General features: G+C 43.5%; 1 protein-coding gene across 4 annotated transcripts in view; it reads left to right on the forward strand.

Annotated features, from left to right (window-relative positions):
* Window positions 1-20565, forward strand: part of fars2 (phenylalanyl-tRNA synthetase 2, mitochondrial) — a 475406-nt gene that overhangs the window by 67336 nt on the left and 387505 nt on the right. The gene's annotated exons all lie outside the window — the stretch shown is intronic.

The raw sequence follows: 20565 nt of genomic DNA on the forward strand, positions 1-20565 counted from the left end.
GGAATGAGACTCCACAGTTTTGATTGTTCCCTTTCTGGACTGGAGAGGCTGAGTGGCATTACAGGAACATAAATCTCGTCAATAAAAGAGTCCTTCGCTGTTAAGTTCCAGCCCTAACTTTCAAGCAAGTTTAATTCGTTTTAACTGCACAAATTGCAGTAATTTCTTGAAACTCAAGGGGAGGTTGACGCCGAGCTCCCATTTTCGCGAGGCTAATGGCTAAGTAACGCAAATCGTCCAGCGAATCAGCAGTCATTCGCAACTCTTCTTCACCACAAGTTGCTGGGTTATTGGCACACCAATAACGGCATGCACATTAAACTCTTTTTTTTTGCCATCAAATTCTGGCAATATGTTGACAGTGCCACCTACTAATGCAGTAGCTTTGGAATTACAAGACCACGCACTTTTTAATATCTAAGAGACGTATGTGTGTACTCAAATTGATTAAAAAAAAACGGGACACTAATTGACTCTGAACGAGGAATGCCCGTAGTGCTTTTGGCTGCTGAAAAGTTACTTGCCCAGCTGGTACCAAACTCAGCCATGCAAAGTACAATTGATTTTACTGAGATATTTGAAAATATCCGGTACTGTTGCATTTACATTGCTGAGTTTCATTTGTGTCCCGAGGATAATAGCAATGAGAGGACTGGGGCGACTATTTATTCTCTGCTCAGCAGTTTCCTCCTGCAAGTTCCTCCCCACTTCTTTCCACATTTTTGAGTGTGTCACAAATGAAGGCTGCCCTGTGTATATCCATCAAGGTTGAAGCGTTTGCAATCATCTTCAGCCAGAAGTGCCGAGTGGATGATCCATTTCGGCCTCCTCCCGAGATCCCCACCATCACAGAAGCCAGTCTTCAGCCAATTCGATTCACTCCACGTGATATCAAGAAACGGCTGAGTGCACTGGATACAACAAGGGCTATGGGCCTGACAACGTCCCAGCTGTAGTGCTGAAGACTTGTGCTCCAGAACTAGCCGCGCCTCTAGCCAAGCTGTTCTAGTACAGCTACAACACTGTCATCTACCCGACAATGTGGAAAATTGCCCAAGTATGTCCTGTCCACAAAAAGCAGGACAAATCCAATCCGGCCAATTACCACCCCATCAGTGTACTCCCAATCATCAGCAAAGTGATGATAGCACTGTCGATGACACCTTCCAAGCGGCACTTACGCACCAATGCTCACTGATGCTCAGTTTGGTTTCCGCCAGGACCACTCGGCACCAGACCTCATTACAGCCTTGGTCCGACCATGGACAAAAGAGCTGAATTCCAGAGGTGAGGTGAGAGTTACAGCCCTTGACATCAAGGCAGAATTTGACCGAGTGTGGCATCAAAGAGCCCTAGTAAAATTGAAGTCAATGGGAATTGGGGGAACACTCTCCATTGGCTGGAGTCATACCTAGCACAAAGGCAGATGGAAATGGTTGTTGGAGGCCAATCATCTCAGCCCCAGGACATCGCTGCAGGAGTTCATCGGGGCCATTGTCCTTGGCCCAATCATCTTCAGCTGTTTCATCACTGACCTTCCTTCCATCATAATGTCAGAAATGGGGATGTTCGCTGATGATTGCACAGTGTTCAGTTCCATTCGCATCCCCACAGATAATGAAGCAGTCCATGCCCACATTCAGCAAGACCTGGACAACATCCAGGCCTGGGCTGATAAGTGGCAAGTAACATTCACACCAGGCAAGTGCCAGGCAATGACCATCTCCAACAAGACAGAGTCTAACCACCTCCCCTTGACTTTCAACGGCATTATCATTGCCGAATCCCAAACCATCAACATCCTGGGGGCCACCCTTGACCAGAAACTAAACCGGACCAGCCACATAAATACTGTGGCTACAAGAGCAGGTCAGAGTCTGGGTATTGTGTGGCAAGTGACTCACTTCTTGACTGCCCAAAGCCTTTCCACCATCTACAAGGCACAAGTCAGGAGTGTGATGGAATACTCTCCACTTGCCTGGATGAGTGCAGCTAACAACACTCAAGAAACTCAACATCATCCAGAACAAAGGAGCCCGCTTGATTGGCACCCCATCCAGCACCTTAAACATTCACTCCCTCCACCACCAGCGCATCGTTGCTGCAATATGTGCCGTCTACAAGATGCACTGCAGCAACTCGCCAAGACTTCTTTGACAGCACCTCCCAAACCCGCAACTTCTACCACCTAGGAGGACAAGGGCAGCAGGCACATGGGAACACCACCAGTTGCATGTTCCCCTCCAAGTCACACACCATCCTGATTTAGAAATACATCGCCGTTCCTTCATCATCGCTGGGTCAAAATCCTGGAACTCCCTACCTAACAGCACTGTGGGAGAACCTTCACCACATGGACTGCAGTGGTTCAAGAAGGCGGCTCACCACCACCTTCTCAAGGGAAATTCGGGATGGGCAATATATGCTGGCCTTGCCAGCGACACCCACATTCCATGAACGAATAAAAAAAAAATCATGCTGTTGAATGTGTTGCATGCATTGGAAGAAGACCAGTGAACTTGAGACAGGTGATGTGTGGAACATACAGCAGGCAGTTCAGGGCTGTGTAATATAGGTACTTTCCATATCAAGTACACTGTGTATATAACTTGTATGTCTCACTGTTTCACCCCATTGGGTGCTGCAGACTGTAATACATACACTGCATTTCTATTTAGTATTAAAAATCTTATGTAGGGCATGCCGTTCCTGTCCAGAAACCTCACTTCTTGTTGACAATTTTTGGTCATGCTTTTGTAACAATTACCATTTGTAAATTGCTATGTCACTATTTTCCATTCAGTTTTACAGTGTCAACTGTCACAATGTTGTTGCAGGCTCCAAATTATATTCCAAATTTTTATCTATTATATCAAAATAACTTCATCAGTTCATAAGTAGCTGGCTTTTTTGTGCTTATTGCAAGTATAATGGTAATATATAGCAACAATAGTATTGAAAAGAAGGGGTTTTAAAACATTATTGGAGCAGTACTAAACCAGTAAATGCATCCTTGCACCAGATTGAGGTCTAATGTTAAGTAACATGGGGTATGGAAGATGAATTTCAGCAGACACAGAATAAAATGCTCTTCATGAAACTAGTTAATGTACTTTGCCAGAAAACATGGAAATGACATAAAAATGACTAACAGCTGTTTACAAATGAAGTGATGAGCAGTCAAGGCTGTCGAATAAACAAGTTGGTCTTTTGCCAGTTCTTAGCAAAACCTGTGTGTTGTTGTCTTAGGGATTTTTAGGCATTGATAAACATTTTATAATGTAGCGGAGTTATTTATCATAATAGCGTAGTGGTTGTGTTACTGGACTAGTAATCCAGGGGTCTGGACTAACAATCCCGAGAATGTGAGTTCAAATCCCACCAGTTTGAGAATTTGAATTCAGTTTTAAAAAAAAAACTGGGGGATGAAAAAAGAAAGCTGGTATCAGTAAAATGACCATGAAGCTGTTGGATTGTCGAAAAAACCTAATTGGTTCACTAATGTCCCTAAGGGAAGAAAACCTGCCTTTCTTACCCGGACTGGCCTATGTGTGAACTTCAGTCCCACACCAGTGTGGTTGATTTAACTGCTCTCTGAATTGGCCTAACAAGCCACTCAGTTGTATCAAATCGCTTCAAGAAAAAGGCCCACCACCACCTTCTCAAGCGCAACTAGGGATTGGCAATAAATTCTAGCCTTGCCGGCAACGCCAACATCCCGAGAAAGAAAAAAATTCTACTTTGTAACATGTTGAAGTATAATTTTGGGCTAAATCATCTAACTTGATTTAAACAAGAGGTTTTCTAATTGTCCCTCCAGCATTCCTGACTTTGAGCCTGCCTAAAAAATTCTTGTTCAGACAAATGGGCATGGATCAAAGGACTTTGCAATGCTATGGGTGTGAAGTGTTTTACAAATATCTAGACAAGCTAACAAATTACATTGTTTAGTCTCTGGGAAAAACAGCTTCCATTTAGCATATTAATTCCCCCTTTGTCTAGGTTCTTTTTTAAAACTGATGAGATTACACTTTGCTTAAATAATCCAATATTAAAGTAACAACCTCCTCGACAGGTAAGTCCTGGGGGGGCAGTGGTTGCAATAGGCAATGGGGAGGGGGTGGTGGCGATCATGATGCCCATGGTGTCGGGTGGGGTGGGGGGGCACCTCCTGGTTCCACAGGAAAAGTTTTTTTTCAAAAACATTCCATACTGACTTAGTTGGCGGCCACAGGGGGCACTGAAGAATCCTAGCGGGCCAGGCCTGAGCCCTGCACCACTCATCGGAAACTAATTTCTCCAAGGGGTCCTCAACAGGCATCATGCCCCTAATTAATATATTCAAGGTGCATAATGCCTAAAAATAGCCATCAGGAATTTAGCAGTGAGACTGACACATTGGGCATAGGCCGTACCACTGCTAAATTGCTATGCTTTGTGCCCCTTTCACGCCTGAAGAGCGGGCACAGGATAAACAGATTTCTACCCCATTGTTTCTGCTTTCGAAGTTATCTCACAAAAAGCTCACACTTTGCCTTATTTTTGATGTTTTCACTACATCTAAAAATGGTTTTCCTGGGGGGTTTTCCTCTGCAGTAACTTGCTATTGATACACAGGAGTTGAGGCAGTGTAGGGACTTATAAACAGTTAGTCCTGGTAAGCTCTGTGAATGACATGTCTTGTTATCAATCATTAAAATTTTTGGAAGTTGTGGGTACAAATGCCTGCTGGGAGCTGTAGTCTGTTCCTTATTGGAGTCTTCAGCTGGCAGTGTAAGATCCAGGCAGCTTCATGAAATCGAGGCTCATGATTCTCAACGGCACAGGTCTCTAATAGAAAATACAAAATGTGCTATTGTATAGATAAGTTGAACTAGTTCTTTATAAATTTTGACATTTTTTAAAGTCTTTATCACATGACAAACCTTATTTCCAAACATCCATCCAGAATTTCAAGCTTCGCTGTTGCGGATATTATTACTCCATTTCCAGGTCGGCTCTGTGCCTTCTCAGAACCCAATCTCTGTGAACTTTGTTGTATTCTAAATATCATTTTCTGGATTTTTTTAGTTCACTACTATGGAGATTATGGGGCAAAGTTCACATGAACATTTATCATCGTATTACATTCCTGTGTGTGCACCTTTAACATAGGTGTTTAAAACAATCTACTTTGTCAAGTCAAAAACACCTCCTTATAACTATATTGTTCCGCTGGCTCAGACTGAAACATAGAAAATAGGAGCCAGAGTAGGCCATTCGGCCCTTTGGGCCTGCTCCGCCATTCAAAAAGATCATGACTGATCGTCTAACTAAATACCCTGTTCCCGCTTTTTCCCCTGTTACTTATGGTGCTGAAGTTCCACTGATCCTCAGCTAACTCTGTTCAGTTAAATCTATCCACACTCCCCTGGTTGATTTGTACTCTGGGAGATTTTATGTGGAGAACCTTCCATCCCTTGATGTACCATCATAAGGGCCACTATAGCAGGGACTTCCTCCCTTTTTAAGCCTTGTCGCCCACTCAGCTTAAGTTTGCGGGACCCATTATGCAAAAAAAACCAAAAGACCCATGCCCCGATATTTAATGATGTGGAGATGCCGGTGATGGACTGGGGTTGACAATTGTAAACAATTTTACAACACCAAGTTATAGTCCAGCAATTTTATTTTAAATTCACAAGCTTTCGGAGGCTTCCTCCTTCGTCAGGTGAACGATGTGAAATATTTAATGGGGAGGCAGGAAAGTTGCGGGGGAGCCCGGTAGCAGGCGAAGAACCCAGCAAGGCCGGGGACGTGGAGGCCCTACTGACCTTAATGGCAGGGTCTCATTTAAATAATTCTGTGCAGCCTCCCGCCTGACAGCCAGCCAAATTGATGGCCTGGCCAGCGGGCGGGAGTGGAAATTTAGTGGCAAGAGGCCACAGCTGGGGACCCGTGAGAATGGTCCCCGACAGTCGGTAGTGGGTGGAAGTCTCAGGCTGCGATCAGGAGGGTGAGAGGAGGAAAGATCTGGACGGCGATCGGGAATGGGGAGGTCGGGGCTGGGGAAGCCAAAGGCTTCCTTGTGAGGCCTGGGGGGAGCATTCCTGCTCCTTCTAGCCCACAAGGAGCTTAAAACCAGGCAAAGCTCTGAAGCTTACCTGGGTCTTTTCTGGCCAGTTGGCTCCTGCTGCCGTGATGCTGCTGCCGGGCAACAGATTGTGGGGACTTTCCCTGTGTTGAGGTTAAAAACGCATGTTAAGTAGGTCACCGCCTACTTTTAGCGGGAACCTCGTCTAGGGCCTGAATCGCCGCCATAAATATTACGGCGGTTAGGGTCGGGTTGCTCGATTCCAATATTTTAATCCCCCCGCCAGGCGGGAGAGGGTCGGGGGTGGGGGGCATTATAATTGAGTCCCTAGAATCAGTTCACTGTGGTTAACATGCCCTTTCGAGAATAGTGTTTCTTACAGTCTCCAAAAACCAACAAATTCTTGGGATGGAACACACGCTTCAGCATGCCATTAAACCTCTCCACTAGTCCATTTGTCTGCCTATTGTATGAGTTGGACCAGAAGTGGTTTATCTGGTACTGTTACCACAAGTGTGACACTAAATGGTCAAACAGAATCTTTTTTGGGAACCCGAGCCGAACAAATGTTTTTAATGGGGTGACGGCCACAGTGTCCGCGTCCATTGACGTGAGAGCTACAATTTTGGAGACCTTGAAGCAAAGTGTACCATTTTTCAATATGCATAATATCCATAATTTACTTCTAACAGACATTGGACCAACTATGCCTACTTCCATATGTGAAAAGGTTTGTTAATAACAGATGCACTTTGTGCATTACCCCAGTTTACCAATCCACTAACCATGATCACATGTTCTACAGTATTTGACAGTATCATTGGATAATCATGCAATAAAAGTGCTGTAGTGCTCTTTGTGGGAAGTTGATGCCTTAACATTCTAAGTGTGAATGCTAGGAGTCTTAGGACTAAAATGGGAGACTTGGAGTTTCTTGCTGGAGAGCGAGGCTATGATATTATAGGCATCACAGAGATCTAGTTCAACCATGACACTGGTACAAAGACAAAGATTACTTTGTAGGGATAGAAAAGACTAGCTGAAAGAGAACTTGATTTTAGTGGAGGTGGACCTATTTGGTCTGGGTGCCGATCAGGTAGAAACCGTATGGCTAGGGATGAAATAAATGAGCAGAAGGAAATTAACTATTGGTATCTACTATCGACCACCAGATCAGGAGGATTGGACAAGAACTTGTAGTTAAATAAGAGGAGTGTATATGGGTGACTTTAATTTACCAGTGTAGATTGGGAAGTCTATAAGGGGCGCAATAGAATTGAAACGTGATCCTGAACACTATTAGATTGTTATGTGGAACAACTGGGCAGAAGCCAGACTGGATGGACTTGAACAGGGAGTTTCTGGAGACTTGGCATGGACCACTTGCGAACCTTAGAGAGCAAAGGGAGGTTAGAGATAGGGCAATAGTTGGACAAAACTGAATGCTAGGGGAAAGCGTTTAGGAGGGGCATTTGAAGGCTTAAGTGAAACGATGGGTTTTGAGAGCATTTTTAAAGGAGGAGAGAGGTGCAGAGTAGAATCAGTATCACAAAGTGGAGTTTGTGGCCAGCCATGTTTAGCTGAAGGAAATTGTGGCCCATCCAGAACTTGCTGCAGAAAAGCAGACTATCGCAGTATTTTTCCACCAGGATGATTTTGCAATCGTAGGTGGTTTTGCCTGAAGGGAGCGAGGCATAATAAAGCTTGATATGGCTGAACCAGATATGATAAATAACGACTAGGCTGGTTGTGTACCAGCTTGCGTTTGTGCCCATTTAAATTAAATGAGTGTAGACAGGCCATGTATCGGGGAGCGACACCTGTGGGAGTCAATGATTTATTTGCTGAGATCGTGGATGTCAAGGATAAAGGTGAGGGAACTGTTTAGTAGGTTGATAGCAGCAACAGAAATAGTGGGTGCAGGTTCAAAGGAAGGGGAGTTGGAGAGAGAATTTATGGGGATTCTCAGTAGAAAGTTTTTTCCACAGGCAAATTTAAGGATAGTGGGATTGGAGGGAGGGGATAGTGGACTGTAGATGGTAATAGAGTCAAGGTCAAAAATAGTCTCACTAGTAAAAGAAAGAGAGAACTTGCATTTATACAGTGATTGAAGCCTCAGATAGAGAGAGGCCAGCAGTTGATTGGGTGGCCCTGGTTTGGGTGGACAAGTTTACATGAAGGGTGAGATTGAGGGAGGCTAAGAGGGCATAGAAGGCAGAAGAGATGGGTTAGAGAAATTTAGGTAGTGGTTGAAGTCCTGAAAATGAGGTGTCATTCAGTGCAAAAGCTAAGGGAAGATATCACAGTCAGGAAGTCAGTATGGAACAAGGTTTTTGAATGAAAGATGGGAGGGATGGAACAGGGTGAGTTGCTCAAAGGACCAAAAGGTGCCAGAGAAGTAGGGGGAGAGAACGATATGAGACTTTGTAATAAGGACTGTATCACTGCTGCAGTGACTTAGGCGGCCAGATGATAAGTACATTTAGGCGTGGAGGCATCAGCGGGGGAAGGGAATCACCACTTGTAAGCCATGTTTCTGTCAAGGCCAGTATGTTGTTAGATTGTTCCTTGATAAGGTCATAGATGGCAAGGGCCTCATTCTGAAGGGAGCAAACAGTCTGGAGGGTGTTATGGATTAGGGCAGTGATAGTAAATCCTTTGGCTGGGCTACAGGGGTAGGGGCAAATGAAGGGAAGAGTGGAGTTGGAAGGAGGTTAAAGAGATTAACTCCATGGGAAAGTTGAGATGGTTACCAGGGGCAGAGGGTGAGGGATTTGGAGTTACTGCCGTGAGAGAGCCATCTTGGGGTGTCATGCTGGGTGTGGCAAATGACACTGCGGGAGCCTGGAGGATGTTGGTGATAGTTATGTGATTCTGTTAAGAGCACACCAGCAGTTGTGACAAAAGTTCTTGGCTATAACGTGTAAAGCTGAGCTACTGTAATGCAGGAACATTTTCACTGCTATGACACTGGAAAGCTACATAGCTTTATACACATTTTTACAAACCTTTAAATAATCGACAAATGTTTTAATACTGAGACATGTCATTTAATCAAATTACTTTGCAGGTAGAGCAGCTGATATTCCACCTCATGCCAAATGAATTTTTTTTTTATTCGTTCATGGGATGTGGGCATCGTTGGCGAGGCCAGCATTTATGGCCCATCCCTAATTGCCCTTGAACCGCTGCAATCCGTGTGGTGAAGGTTCTCCCACAGTGCTGTTAGGAAGGGAGTTCCAGGATTTTGACCCAGCAACGATGAAGGAACGGCGATATATTTCCAAGTCAGGATGGTGTGTGACTTGGAGGGGAACGTGCAGGTGGTGTTGTTGCCATGTGCCTGCTGCTCTTGTCCTTCTATGTGGTAGAGGTCGCGGGTTTGGGAGGTGCTGTCGAAGAAGCCTTGGCGATTTGCTGCAGTGCATCCTGTAGATGGTACACACTGCAGCCACTGTGCGCCGGTGGTGAAGGGAGTGAATGTCTAGGGTATTGCAGAGGGCAGAGGTGATATAAGTAGGCCAATGAAAATGGAAAGAGAAGAAAAGTCAACAAATGGGAGAGACTGAAAAGATAAAAAGAGAATGAGGAGGTCAAATGAAGAATTGAGAAAAGGCAAACTAATAAAAATGTGGCAGAACAAATGAGGGAGGATTCATGGAATAACTGAATCGTACAGTGTTCATATTCTGGTGCTTTTAAGGGTTTATCAATAGGTGTTCAAGTGCAGGTTGAATAGAAGGTTTAAGTTGTTTGCACATTATACTTTTTTTCTGCTGTGGCTGAGACACTCTAACCTCCAAAGATTGACATTAAAAAGGCTCCAGAATTACATAAAAGGTGATTCAGTGATCCCCTGTTTCCAGCTGGCAGCAGACTTGTAGAGAGCAAGGCTTGGAGAATTGAGGCCACGATATTGTAGCCTTATCTGTCCAGTGCTCTATGCTAGCACGGCTTCCCCATTGGGATTGCCGGATCACCCCTAAAATGGCATACGTTGTATTGGGAATATGATTTAGATAAAACAAAAACAAAACACAGATATTGGAAATCTGAAATTAAGAAAAGAAAAAATGCAGACAGGTTCATCTTCATTTGAAAGAGACAAGTTAATGTTTCAAGTGTGACCTTTCATCTGTGGCAAAGAAGTGAACTGTATAAATAGAATTGCAACAATAAGTTGCATATTTACTATAGATTGACTGATGCAGCATGATTTTGAAACAATAAAGTTAAAACACTATTAGAATTTTGCTTGTAAAATCCAACCAACCAAAAATAATTTTCAGAAATCTAGTTAGTTGATTATTGTTTGTTCAGCTTAGTAGGTGTAGGGATCTTCAGAAACAGTAGAGTGCAGTGTGGGAACTGTGCTTGAGCTTGTCCTGTGTCACCTGAATTTTACAGCTGCAGTTTTCTTCTGTGGTCCTCTGACCACAGCCAGTTTTGAGATCAATCAGACAAATATGGTCTTAGTACAAAGCTCCTCTCCTTAATGGTTATTTTTTGTCTTCGCAATATTCCAAGCTTAGCAAATTGGAGGCTGCTGCGGCAACTGCAGTCATATAAGAACATTATTCTATTGGACATGCTGACTGAGATTTTCCTTGTCTGCACTTGCTAGCCCGCAATTTCCTGACCATTTAAAATGAATGGGCAGAAAAGTGCAGGCTGGCAAGCACAGAAGCGAAAAGCCTAGCTACTTTCTCTTGAATGTTTAATATTAAATATCTGTTTGGGGGAGGGGGGCAATATAGGGAAGCATATTATTTACATTTTTGAAGATGCATTGATTTGGAGTTTTGTGAATCAATGCAAGTTTGTGATCAAAAGAAAAAAACTGCAACTGTAGGTATTCTGAAATAAAAACAAAAGATTCTCAAATTGTACAGTAGATTACAATGGAGAAAACATTAAAGTTCTCGAGGCACTATTTGATGAAGAGCAGGCAATTGTCCTGGTACCCAGACCAACATTCCTCCCTCAACTAACACCAAGCAATTAAAAACAGATTAATTGATCATTTATCCCATTGCTGTTTGAGATGTTGCTTGCACAAAATAGCTACCACATTTGCCCATGTAACAGCCACTTCACCTCATTGTGCAAAGCACTTTGAGGCGTTTTGATGTAAAACGTACTATTTAAATACAAGAATTATTTATATTTATTATTTTCCACTCTCTCGGGGAGAAATTTTGCCTTTTTATTTGGTCAGAGTTTCATTTAAATAAAAAAATGAGTAGTGTGAAAAATCTACTTTATTCTTTTAATTTTAATTTCTAAATAGAATAGTGACCCTGCCATAAATACTCTAGAATACGACATAGTCCATGATGATATATAAAAGTGCTAGCAAACCTATGGCACGTGTGTCTAACATAGCAGGAACTATCAAGTGTAATGACATGTGGGAGGCTGGGATTAGAAATAAAAAAAAATTAAAAATGCTAATTGTTCATCCCAGTGTAGAAAGCAGAGCCTGGAGCAGGGAGAAGTTGGCATTCAACAACATAATCAATGTACATTTGGCCATACCATGGCACATGAGCTTTAAATGGTTCATCATTAATGATATATACATTGGCCCAGATTTTGCTGGAGTAGGGCATCTCAGGGCATGTCCCGTTAGTTAGACTTTTTCCCTCACCCTTCAGCTCAAATGTTTTGCCCTGCAAATTGCTGGAAGTGCAAGCTGATAGTGGTGCAGTGAGAATGATGGGACAAACAGTCTGTCTCCTTAACCAATGAGATTTAAGGATTGAGAAAGAAACCGAGGAATGATGGAGCAGGAAATAGCGTGAATTAAAGTCAAATCAGGTACAGAAAGAGAAATAAAGAGAGGGAAAGAAAAATTGGATTATGAGAGAGAAAAAAAGAGACAGAAGGGCAAAGTAAAAGTTTAAATTTTTTAAAATCTCTAACAACAATTTACTACCTGTAGGAATGAGACTCCACAGTTTAAATTGTTCCTTTTCTGGGCTGGAGAGGTTGAGTGGCATTGCAGGAACATAAATATCATTATTATAAAGGTACTTAGGCTGTGAAGTACCAGCCCATCACTCTGAGGTGAGTTTTATTAGCAATTAATGTGCAAATGCAGCAATTTCATGAAACTCAAGGGGAGGTTGAGGGTGAGCTTCCCATTTTGCGAGCCTAATTCCAGAGTGACCAAATCGTCCAGCAACTTGTGGAGAATCGCAATTCATGGGGTATCACTTGCTCGCCGTAAGTTGCTGGACAATATTCAAATTAACGCTGTGCGCATTAAACTGGCCGTTATTTTGGCAGCAAAACCTGGGCCATTGTTTATGGCTTCCCATCTAAAAGAGAAATCATATATAAAAGCACATATGGTTGTAGCATACTTATATGCACACCAAAGACAGTCTTACAGAGAGGGTTGAGGGTAAAAACTGCATGCTATATATGCTAATGTGTTATAACGAAAGACTGAAACTCTTGTGACTGAATATTCCTATTTGAAATTTTGGAGCAGAATTTGCTGGAAAATAACGGCGAGTTAAATGCGCACGCCGTTATTAGTGTGTGTAAAAAAAAAAGCGCCAGCAATTTGGATACACCGAGAGTTGCGAATTGCCACAAATTGCTGGACGATTTGTGCCGCTATTCGCCTCGCAAAAACCTGAGCTCGCCGTCAACCTTCCTGTGAGTTTTAGGAATTTAGGAAATTGCTGCATTGGCACTGTCAAAACGAATTTAACTCACTGCAGAAAGTTAGGGGTTGTATTTAACGATTTTTGGACCCTTTTAATGAGATTTATGTTCCTGCAATGCCGCTCGACCGTGGAGGCCCAGAAAGGGAACAGTTGAAACTGTGGAGTCTTACTCCTGCAGGTAGCAAATAGAGTTTTTTATAAATTTTAAACTTTCAGACTCTTCTCTCTCCCTTAATCCAGTGTTTCTTTTCATCTCTTTATTTCTCTTTCTGTACCTAATTTAATTCGAATTCACCCTGTTTCCTTCTCCGTCATTCCTGTTTCTTTCTCTATCCTTAAATCTCATTGGTTAAGGAAATAGACTGTTGGTCCCATCATTCCCCAAGGTCCCTCACCTTGCCGTTATCAACTCGTACTTCCATCAATTTGTGGCACAAAAATTTTTCGAGCTGAAGGATGAGGAAAAAATTCAACTCTCAACGAATGCCACGCTCCAGCAAATTCTGGGCCGTTAGTTCTTGGGATCTGGATAAATCTGACATCACAATACGGATTTCACTTTGTAAAGTTTGGACCTCCGTCAGGCTTTAAATCACAATAAGTACTAGTCTGGGGAAAACAAAACAAAACAACCACAAATATTAATGGAGTAGGTATTGACTGACTCTGTTTGCTGGTTTTAATAGCATTTTATCAGCAAACTTGGAATGCAGCCATGCTGCAAGAAACCTTTAGGGCTGAAAGACGTTGCAGGCTATTGCACAGGAACACAATTCAAGTAGGAATTATTGTAGTCTGGACAGTTGGAATGGAATTGTTTTTGTACATGTGTTTGATAGTGTTGTTTTGTACAGGTTAACCGCATCAGCTGCTTTCTTTTCAACTTCCAGCTAGCAGGAGAACACATCCTCACTGGGAAACCTCTTGTAATTAATAAACAGCAGGAAAGGCGTGTGACCTTTATAACATCTGTTTCTGTGATCAATTGAAAGTCTGGTGATCATGTGTTCCACTGCAAGTTGTTTTAGTTGGAAGTACAAGTGTGCCCTAGGTGTAGGGACAAGCACAATAAGACTTGAGAGTTGAGCCAATGCAAGTTTAGTTGATTTAGTTGAAGGATTTGCTTGTGTTTGAGCCAGATTTTGAACAACTAGGCAGGATTTCAGATTGTACAAGAAAGCGGAAGGGAAAATGTGCACTCAAAAGAGTTGGACCTAAATACAACATAGCAAATTTAATGCTTCAAATCTATCTCTGATTTTAATGGCTTGGGTTGGTTTGGAGGCCAATCTCCTGATGTTGGTAATTGTTGAGAACATCTGAATTGTGATCCATTGGTTTGTCTACATTTGTTTACAGCTATTAAACTATATAAGTAAAGAAGTTATCAATGGTTTCAGAATTACACAAACCCCGTCTAAGGTCTTGCTAAAACTATGCAGCAGGTCAATTCTCTTAAACGAAAGCTAGTGTTTGAAATGCATTGTGTAGTTTTTCTAAATGTCAGCTTGGCTCAATTGGTATCACACTTGCTTCTGAGTCAGACAGTCACGGGTTCAAGCCCCACTACAGACTTGAGTAAATAATCTAGGCTGACAGTTTGCTGCAGTACTGAGGGAGTTCCTGGTATCTGCTGTCAGCTTATGGAGGGGTCAAATCCCTGTTGTTAGTCTAATGACCAACTAATAACTATCTTTCTTGAGGGCAGGGCTGGGGGACATTAGAGCGGTCTGTTTGGGACAAGATGGTTCCAAGGTGACATACCTGGCGATGGAAGATTGGTTCTAAGATAACCCTTGGGCTGGGATTCTTCTGTCTTGGCTTCAGATAATCCAGTAAACCAGTGCCTTAATTGGTAGAGTGTTTCTAGCTGGAGAAGCAGTGGGAAACTTACCAGTGCTCTGTGCTGGTAAACTGCTCAGATTTAGTTGTTTAAACTCCAGCAGTACCACTGGGCATTACACATTTGGGGGTTGGTAAGCCTTCGCTCTTGTGAAGAAAGATGAGATCTTATTGTTGAAGCTTGCTTAGAGCTTTTTTGGAGACTCTTAAGCATTGCATTGACACAGTTAGCTAACTAAAATAGAAGAATATAACCAATGAAGTTCAATGTAAGTTTCAAGAATAATGTTTCTCTTCTAGGCATCATGCAACCCCTCTGGTGTAAACATTAACTTTAGTAACTTCAGACTTTATCTATATCTTCCATTTCAAACTGATCTTAATTTCACACCCAGCCTCCAAGGTTTTCCATCTTTTCCATCCCACCCATTTTCTCACATTTCTCTTGGCTACCCACTTACTTTGCTTTTCATACCACCTTTGTCTCTTTAATATCTTAATGTCTCTGTCCATTGCTTGACTGAGATGACCTGTTGCATCATTCCATTCAGGATTTCTTTCTGGGTTGCTGTGGTTTTTTAGTATATAAACACACACACACACACACACACACACACACACACATACATTTTATTTATGTCTTGTAGGTGTCTTTCAACTTGTCCAAATGCTGTTGAAACTAACATCCTCAACGATCCTACAGTTTTTCCAGTACACAGGTTCCAGGTGACATAGCACATTACAACTCCAGTGTGCTGTGCTACAGAGTGGTTGGATATGAATTTACATCTGCTACTTTCCTACATAGACATTGAGTTAAGGCCAGACACTTTTCCTCAGAGAAAATTGGAAGGGGCTTTTATATCCCAGCTAATGGCCAGATACAGTACAGTATCATTGTCTAGTTCGAGATCGAATACCCGCTCTCTTGACTGTTACCTATTGCTTTCCGAGAGGCGAAAACTGTGAACGTGAAAAGGTAGCAGGGACAGCAAACATTTAAATGTAGCTGTATTTGTTTTCTCCTGTACAATGTTTTGGAGCATCAGATTGTGAAGCGTTTTGTTTTGCTGATGTTAGTGATATTCTAGTCCGTAAAGCTGGGAGAGGGAGGGACTTTCAAAATAAGTACATCTACGCTTTGTCTAGTGCTAAAAGAAATCTTATGTACTCAGCTGGAGCTGCATTCTACAGTTTGGGTGCCTGTGGATTTTTGAAAATTAAACAATTGGGGAGCATTTTACACTGAATACTTCATTTACTTTGCAGACTATGCAGCAGGTGCTTCAGCACAAGAGCAATGAGAGATATAAAAAAAATAAAAAGGAATGTATAAAACATTGGAGTTACTTACTGTTTTTTCCCCAATTGTGTTTGCAGTGTCTCTCGTTCTCCCTTTTTGGTTTCTGGTTTTCATGGCTCTTTTCTTTCACCTTTTCCAGGATACTGAAAATTGCACCACCTTCTTGATTAATTTCTGTCTCATATTTGTTCTTTTATCAGCCCTAAACTCTCTGAATGGTTTGTCTTTTTTTGCTAAAGCACACCAACCTTGTTGATATTCTCTTTACATCCTACTGCACAGTAACCAGTTCATGACCTCATTGGATGATAGTAGTAGAGGATGCCACCATGTAGTTAAGCAACCATGGTCAACAAATGAGGTAAGAGACAGTATCAAGTTAAAAGAAAAGACTTGCATAAATGCCAGGAAAACTGGAAATCCAGTGGACTGGGACAGCTGTAAAAAGCAACAAAGGGGTACAGAGAAAGTAATAAGAAGTGCAAAAAGGGAATATGTAAAAAAAAGCTTGCAACCAATGTCAAAGCTAACATTAAAAGTAACAATAAATATGTTAGGAGTAGATGTAGGCCCATTAAAGCTGGATGCAGGTGAGACTATAATGGATAATAAGGAAAGGACAGACTTGTCAAATGTGTACTTCGTATCCATTTTCATAGTGGAGAAAGAGGACAAATTACCAGCAGTACAAGGGAACCTAAAAATAAGTCAAGGCAAGGAAATTGGTCGCTTCAACATAAATTTTTAAGAATAGTAATGGAGAAAATAATGAGACTTAACATAGACAAATCTCTAGGAACTGGGTCTTAAAAGAAATGTGAGGAAATTGCAGATGCATTAATCACAGAATCATACCTTTTAGCCAACGTTCCAGACTCTTCCATCACCATCCCTGGGTATGTCCTGTCCCACCGGCAGGACAGACCCACCAGAGGTGGCGGTACAGTGATATACAGTCAGGAGGGAGTGGTCCTGGGAGTCCTCAACATTGACTCGGGACCCCATGAAATCTCATGGCATCAGGTCAAACATGGGCAAGGAAACCTCCTGCTGATTACCACCTACCACCCTCCCTCAGCTGATGAATCAGTCCTCCTCCATGTTGAACACCACTTGGAGGAAGCACTGAGGGTAGCAAGGGCACAGAATGTACTCTGAGTGGGGGACTTCAATGTCCATCACCAAGAGTTGCTCCGTAGCACCGAGCTGGCCGAGGACCTAGCTGCCAGGCTGGGCCTGCGGCAGGTGGTGAGCGAACCAACACGAGGGAAAAACCTATGTGACCTCGTCCTCACCAGTCTACCTGTCGCAAATGTATCTGTCCATGACAGTATTGGTAGGAGTGATTGCCGCACGATTATTGTGGAGACGAAGTGCCATCTTCACACTAAGGACACCATCCAACGTGTTGTGTGACACTACCACCGTGCTAAATAAGATAAATTCAGAATAGATCTAGCAGCTCAAAACTGGGCATCTATGAGGCGCTGTGGGCCATCAGCAGCAGCAGATTTGTATTCCAGCACAATCTGTAACCTCATGGCCCGGCATATTCCTCACTCTACCATTATCAACAAGCCAGGAGATCAACCCTGGTTCAATGAGGAGTGTAGAAGAGCATGCCAGGAGCAGCACCAGGCGTACCTAAAAATGAGGTGCCAACCTGGTGAAGCTACAACACAGGACTACATGCATGCTAAACAGCAGAAGCAACATGCTGCAGACAGAGCTAAGCGATTCCACAACCAACGGATCAGATCAAAGCCCTGCAATCCTGCCACATCCAGTTGTGAATGGTGGTGGACAATTAAACAACTAACGGGAGGAGGAGGCTCTGTAAACATCCCCATCCTCAATGATGGCAGAGTCCAGCATGTGAGTGCAAAAGACAAGGCTGAAGCGTTTGCAACCATCTTCAGCCAGAAGTGCCAAGTAGATGATCCTCGGCTTCCTCCCAATATCCCCACCATCACAGAAGCCAGTCTTCAGCCAATTCGATTCACTCCACGTGATATCAAGAAATGGCTGAGTGCACTGGATACAACAAAGGCTATGGGCCCCGACAACATCCTGGCTGTAGTGCTGAAGATTTTTGCTCCAGAACTAACCGCGCCTCTAGCCAAACTGTTTCAGTACAGCTACAACACTGGCAAGTACCCAACAATGTGGAAAATTGCCCAGGTATGTCCTGTCCACAAAAAGCAGGACAAATCCAATCCGGCCAATTACTGCCCCCTCAGTCTACTCTCAATCATCAGTAAAGTGATGGGAGATGTCATCGACAGTGCTATCAAGCGGCACTTACTCACCAATAACCTGCTCACCAGTGCTCAGTTTGGGTTCCGCCAGGACCACTCGGCTCCAGACTTCATTACAGCCTTGGTCCAAACATGGAGAAAAGAGCTGAATTCCAGAGGTGAGGTGAGAGTGACTGCCCTCGACATCAAGGCAGCATTTGACCGAGTGTGGCACCAAGGAGCCCTCGTAAAATTGAAGTCAATGGGAATCGGGGAAAACTCTCCAGTGGCTGAAGTCATACCTAACACAAAGGAAGATGGTAGTGGTTGTTGGAGGCCAATCATCTCAGCCCCAGGACATTGCTGCAGGAGTTCCTCAGGGCAGTGTCCTAGGCCCAACCATCTTCAGCTGCTTCATCAATGACCTTCCCTCCATCATAAGGTCAGAAATGGGGATGTTCGCTGATGATTGCACAGTGTTCAGTTCCATTCGCAACCCCTCAGACAATGAAGCAGTCCGTGCCCACATGCAGCAAGACCTGGACAACATCCAGGCTTGGGCTCATAAGTGGCAAGTAACATTCGCGCCAGATAAGTGCCAGGCAATGACCATCTCCAACAAGAGAGAGTCTAACCACCTCCCCTTGACATTCAACGGCATTACCATCGCCGAATCCCCCATCATCAACATCCTGGGGGTCACTGTTGACCAGAAACTTAACTGGACCAGCCATATAAATACTGTGGCTACAAGAGCAGGTCAGAGGCTGGGTATTCTGCGGCGAGTGGCTCACCTCCTGACTCACCAAAGCCTTTCCACCATCTACAAGGCACAAGTCAGGAGTATGATGGAATACTCTCCATTTGCCTGGATGAGTGCAGCTCCAACAACACTCAAGAAGCTTGACACCATCCAGAACAAAGCAGCCCGCTTGATTGGCACCCCATCCACCACCCTAAACATTCACTCCCTTCACCACCGGCGCACAGTGGCTGCAGTGTGTACCATCCACAGGATGCACTGCAGTAACTCGCCAATGCTTCTTCGACACCACCTCCCAAACCCGCGACCTCCACCACCTAGAAGGACAAGAGCAGCAGGCACATGGGAACAACACCACCTGCACGTTCCACTCCATGTCACACACCATCCCGACTTGGAAATATATCACCGTTCCTTCATCGTCGCTGGGTCAAAATCCTGGAACTCCCTTCCTAACAGCACTGTGGGAGAACCTTCACCATACGGACTGCAGCGGTTCAAGAAGGCGGCTCACCACCACCTTCTCGAGGGCAATTAGGAATGGGCAATAAATGCTGGCCTCGCCAACGATGCCCACATCCCATGAACGAATAAAAAAGAAAATCAAAGAGAGTCAGCATGGATTTGTGAAGGGTAGATCATGTCTGACTCGTTCATTTTTTTTTGAGGATGTGTCTAACATGGTGGAGGTTGTCTGAATGGACTTCCAGAAGGCATTTGATAAGGTTCTGCACAAAAGAATAATAGCAAAAATAAGAGCGCACGGAATTGGAGGTAACCTTGTGACATGGGTCAGTAATTCGTTGGACTGTAGGAGACAGAAAGTTGGGATAAAGGATTTGCTCTCTGATTGGCAGGATGTGACAAGTGGTGTTCTCCAGGGATCTGTACTGGGGCCTTAGTGAATCGAATAACTACGGAGGTAGATAGGGCTTTAACTAAATAAGATGGGGGAGGGTCCCGTTGGAGAGAAATCTGGAACGCTAAAGAGAAAAGACAAGGAAGCAGTGCAGGAAAGTGACTGGGGTAAGGATAACCAGATTGTGAAGACAGAACCAAAATATTTGTTTAGTTGCTCTGCCATTTCTCTGTTCCCATTATAATGTCGATAAATGTGAAGTAATCCACTTTGGAAGGAAAAACAGAAAGGCAGAGTATTATTTAAATGGTGATAGCTTGGGGAATGTTGATGTACAAAGGGACCTGGATGTCCTCGTACACCAGTCACTGAAGGCAAACATGCAGGTGCAGCAAGCAGTTAGGAAGGCAAATGGTATGTTGGCTTTCCTTGCTCCTGTATTCAAATCCTCTTGCAATGATGTCTTACTGCAGTTATACTGGGCCTTAGTGAGACCACATCTGGAGTATTCTGTGCAGTTTTGGTATCCTTACCTAAGGAAGGATATACTTGCCATAGAGGGAGTGCAGCGAAGGTTCACCGGACTGATTCCTGGGATGGCAGGACTGTTGTATGAGGAGAGATTGGGTCGACTTGGCCTGTATTCACTCGAGTTTAGAAGAATGAGAGGGGATCTCATTGAAATATATAAAATTCTGACAGGGCTAGACAGACTGGATGCAGGGAGGATGTTTCCCCTGGCTGGGGGGTGGTCCAGAACGAGGGGTCACCGTCTCAGGATATGTGGTAGGACATTTAGGACTGAGAT

The sequence above is a fragment of the Heptranchias perlo genome, chromosome 2 (assembly GCF_035084215.1).
Source record: "Heptranchias perlo isolate sHepPer1 chromosome 2, sHepPer1.hap1, whole genome shotgun sequence".
NCBI classification, from domain to species: Eukaryota; Metazoa; Chordata; class Chondrichthyes; order Hexanchiformes; family Hexanchidae; genus Heptranchias; species Heptranchias perlo.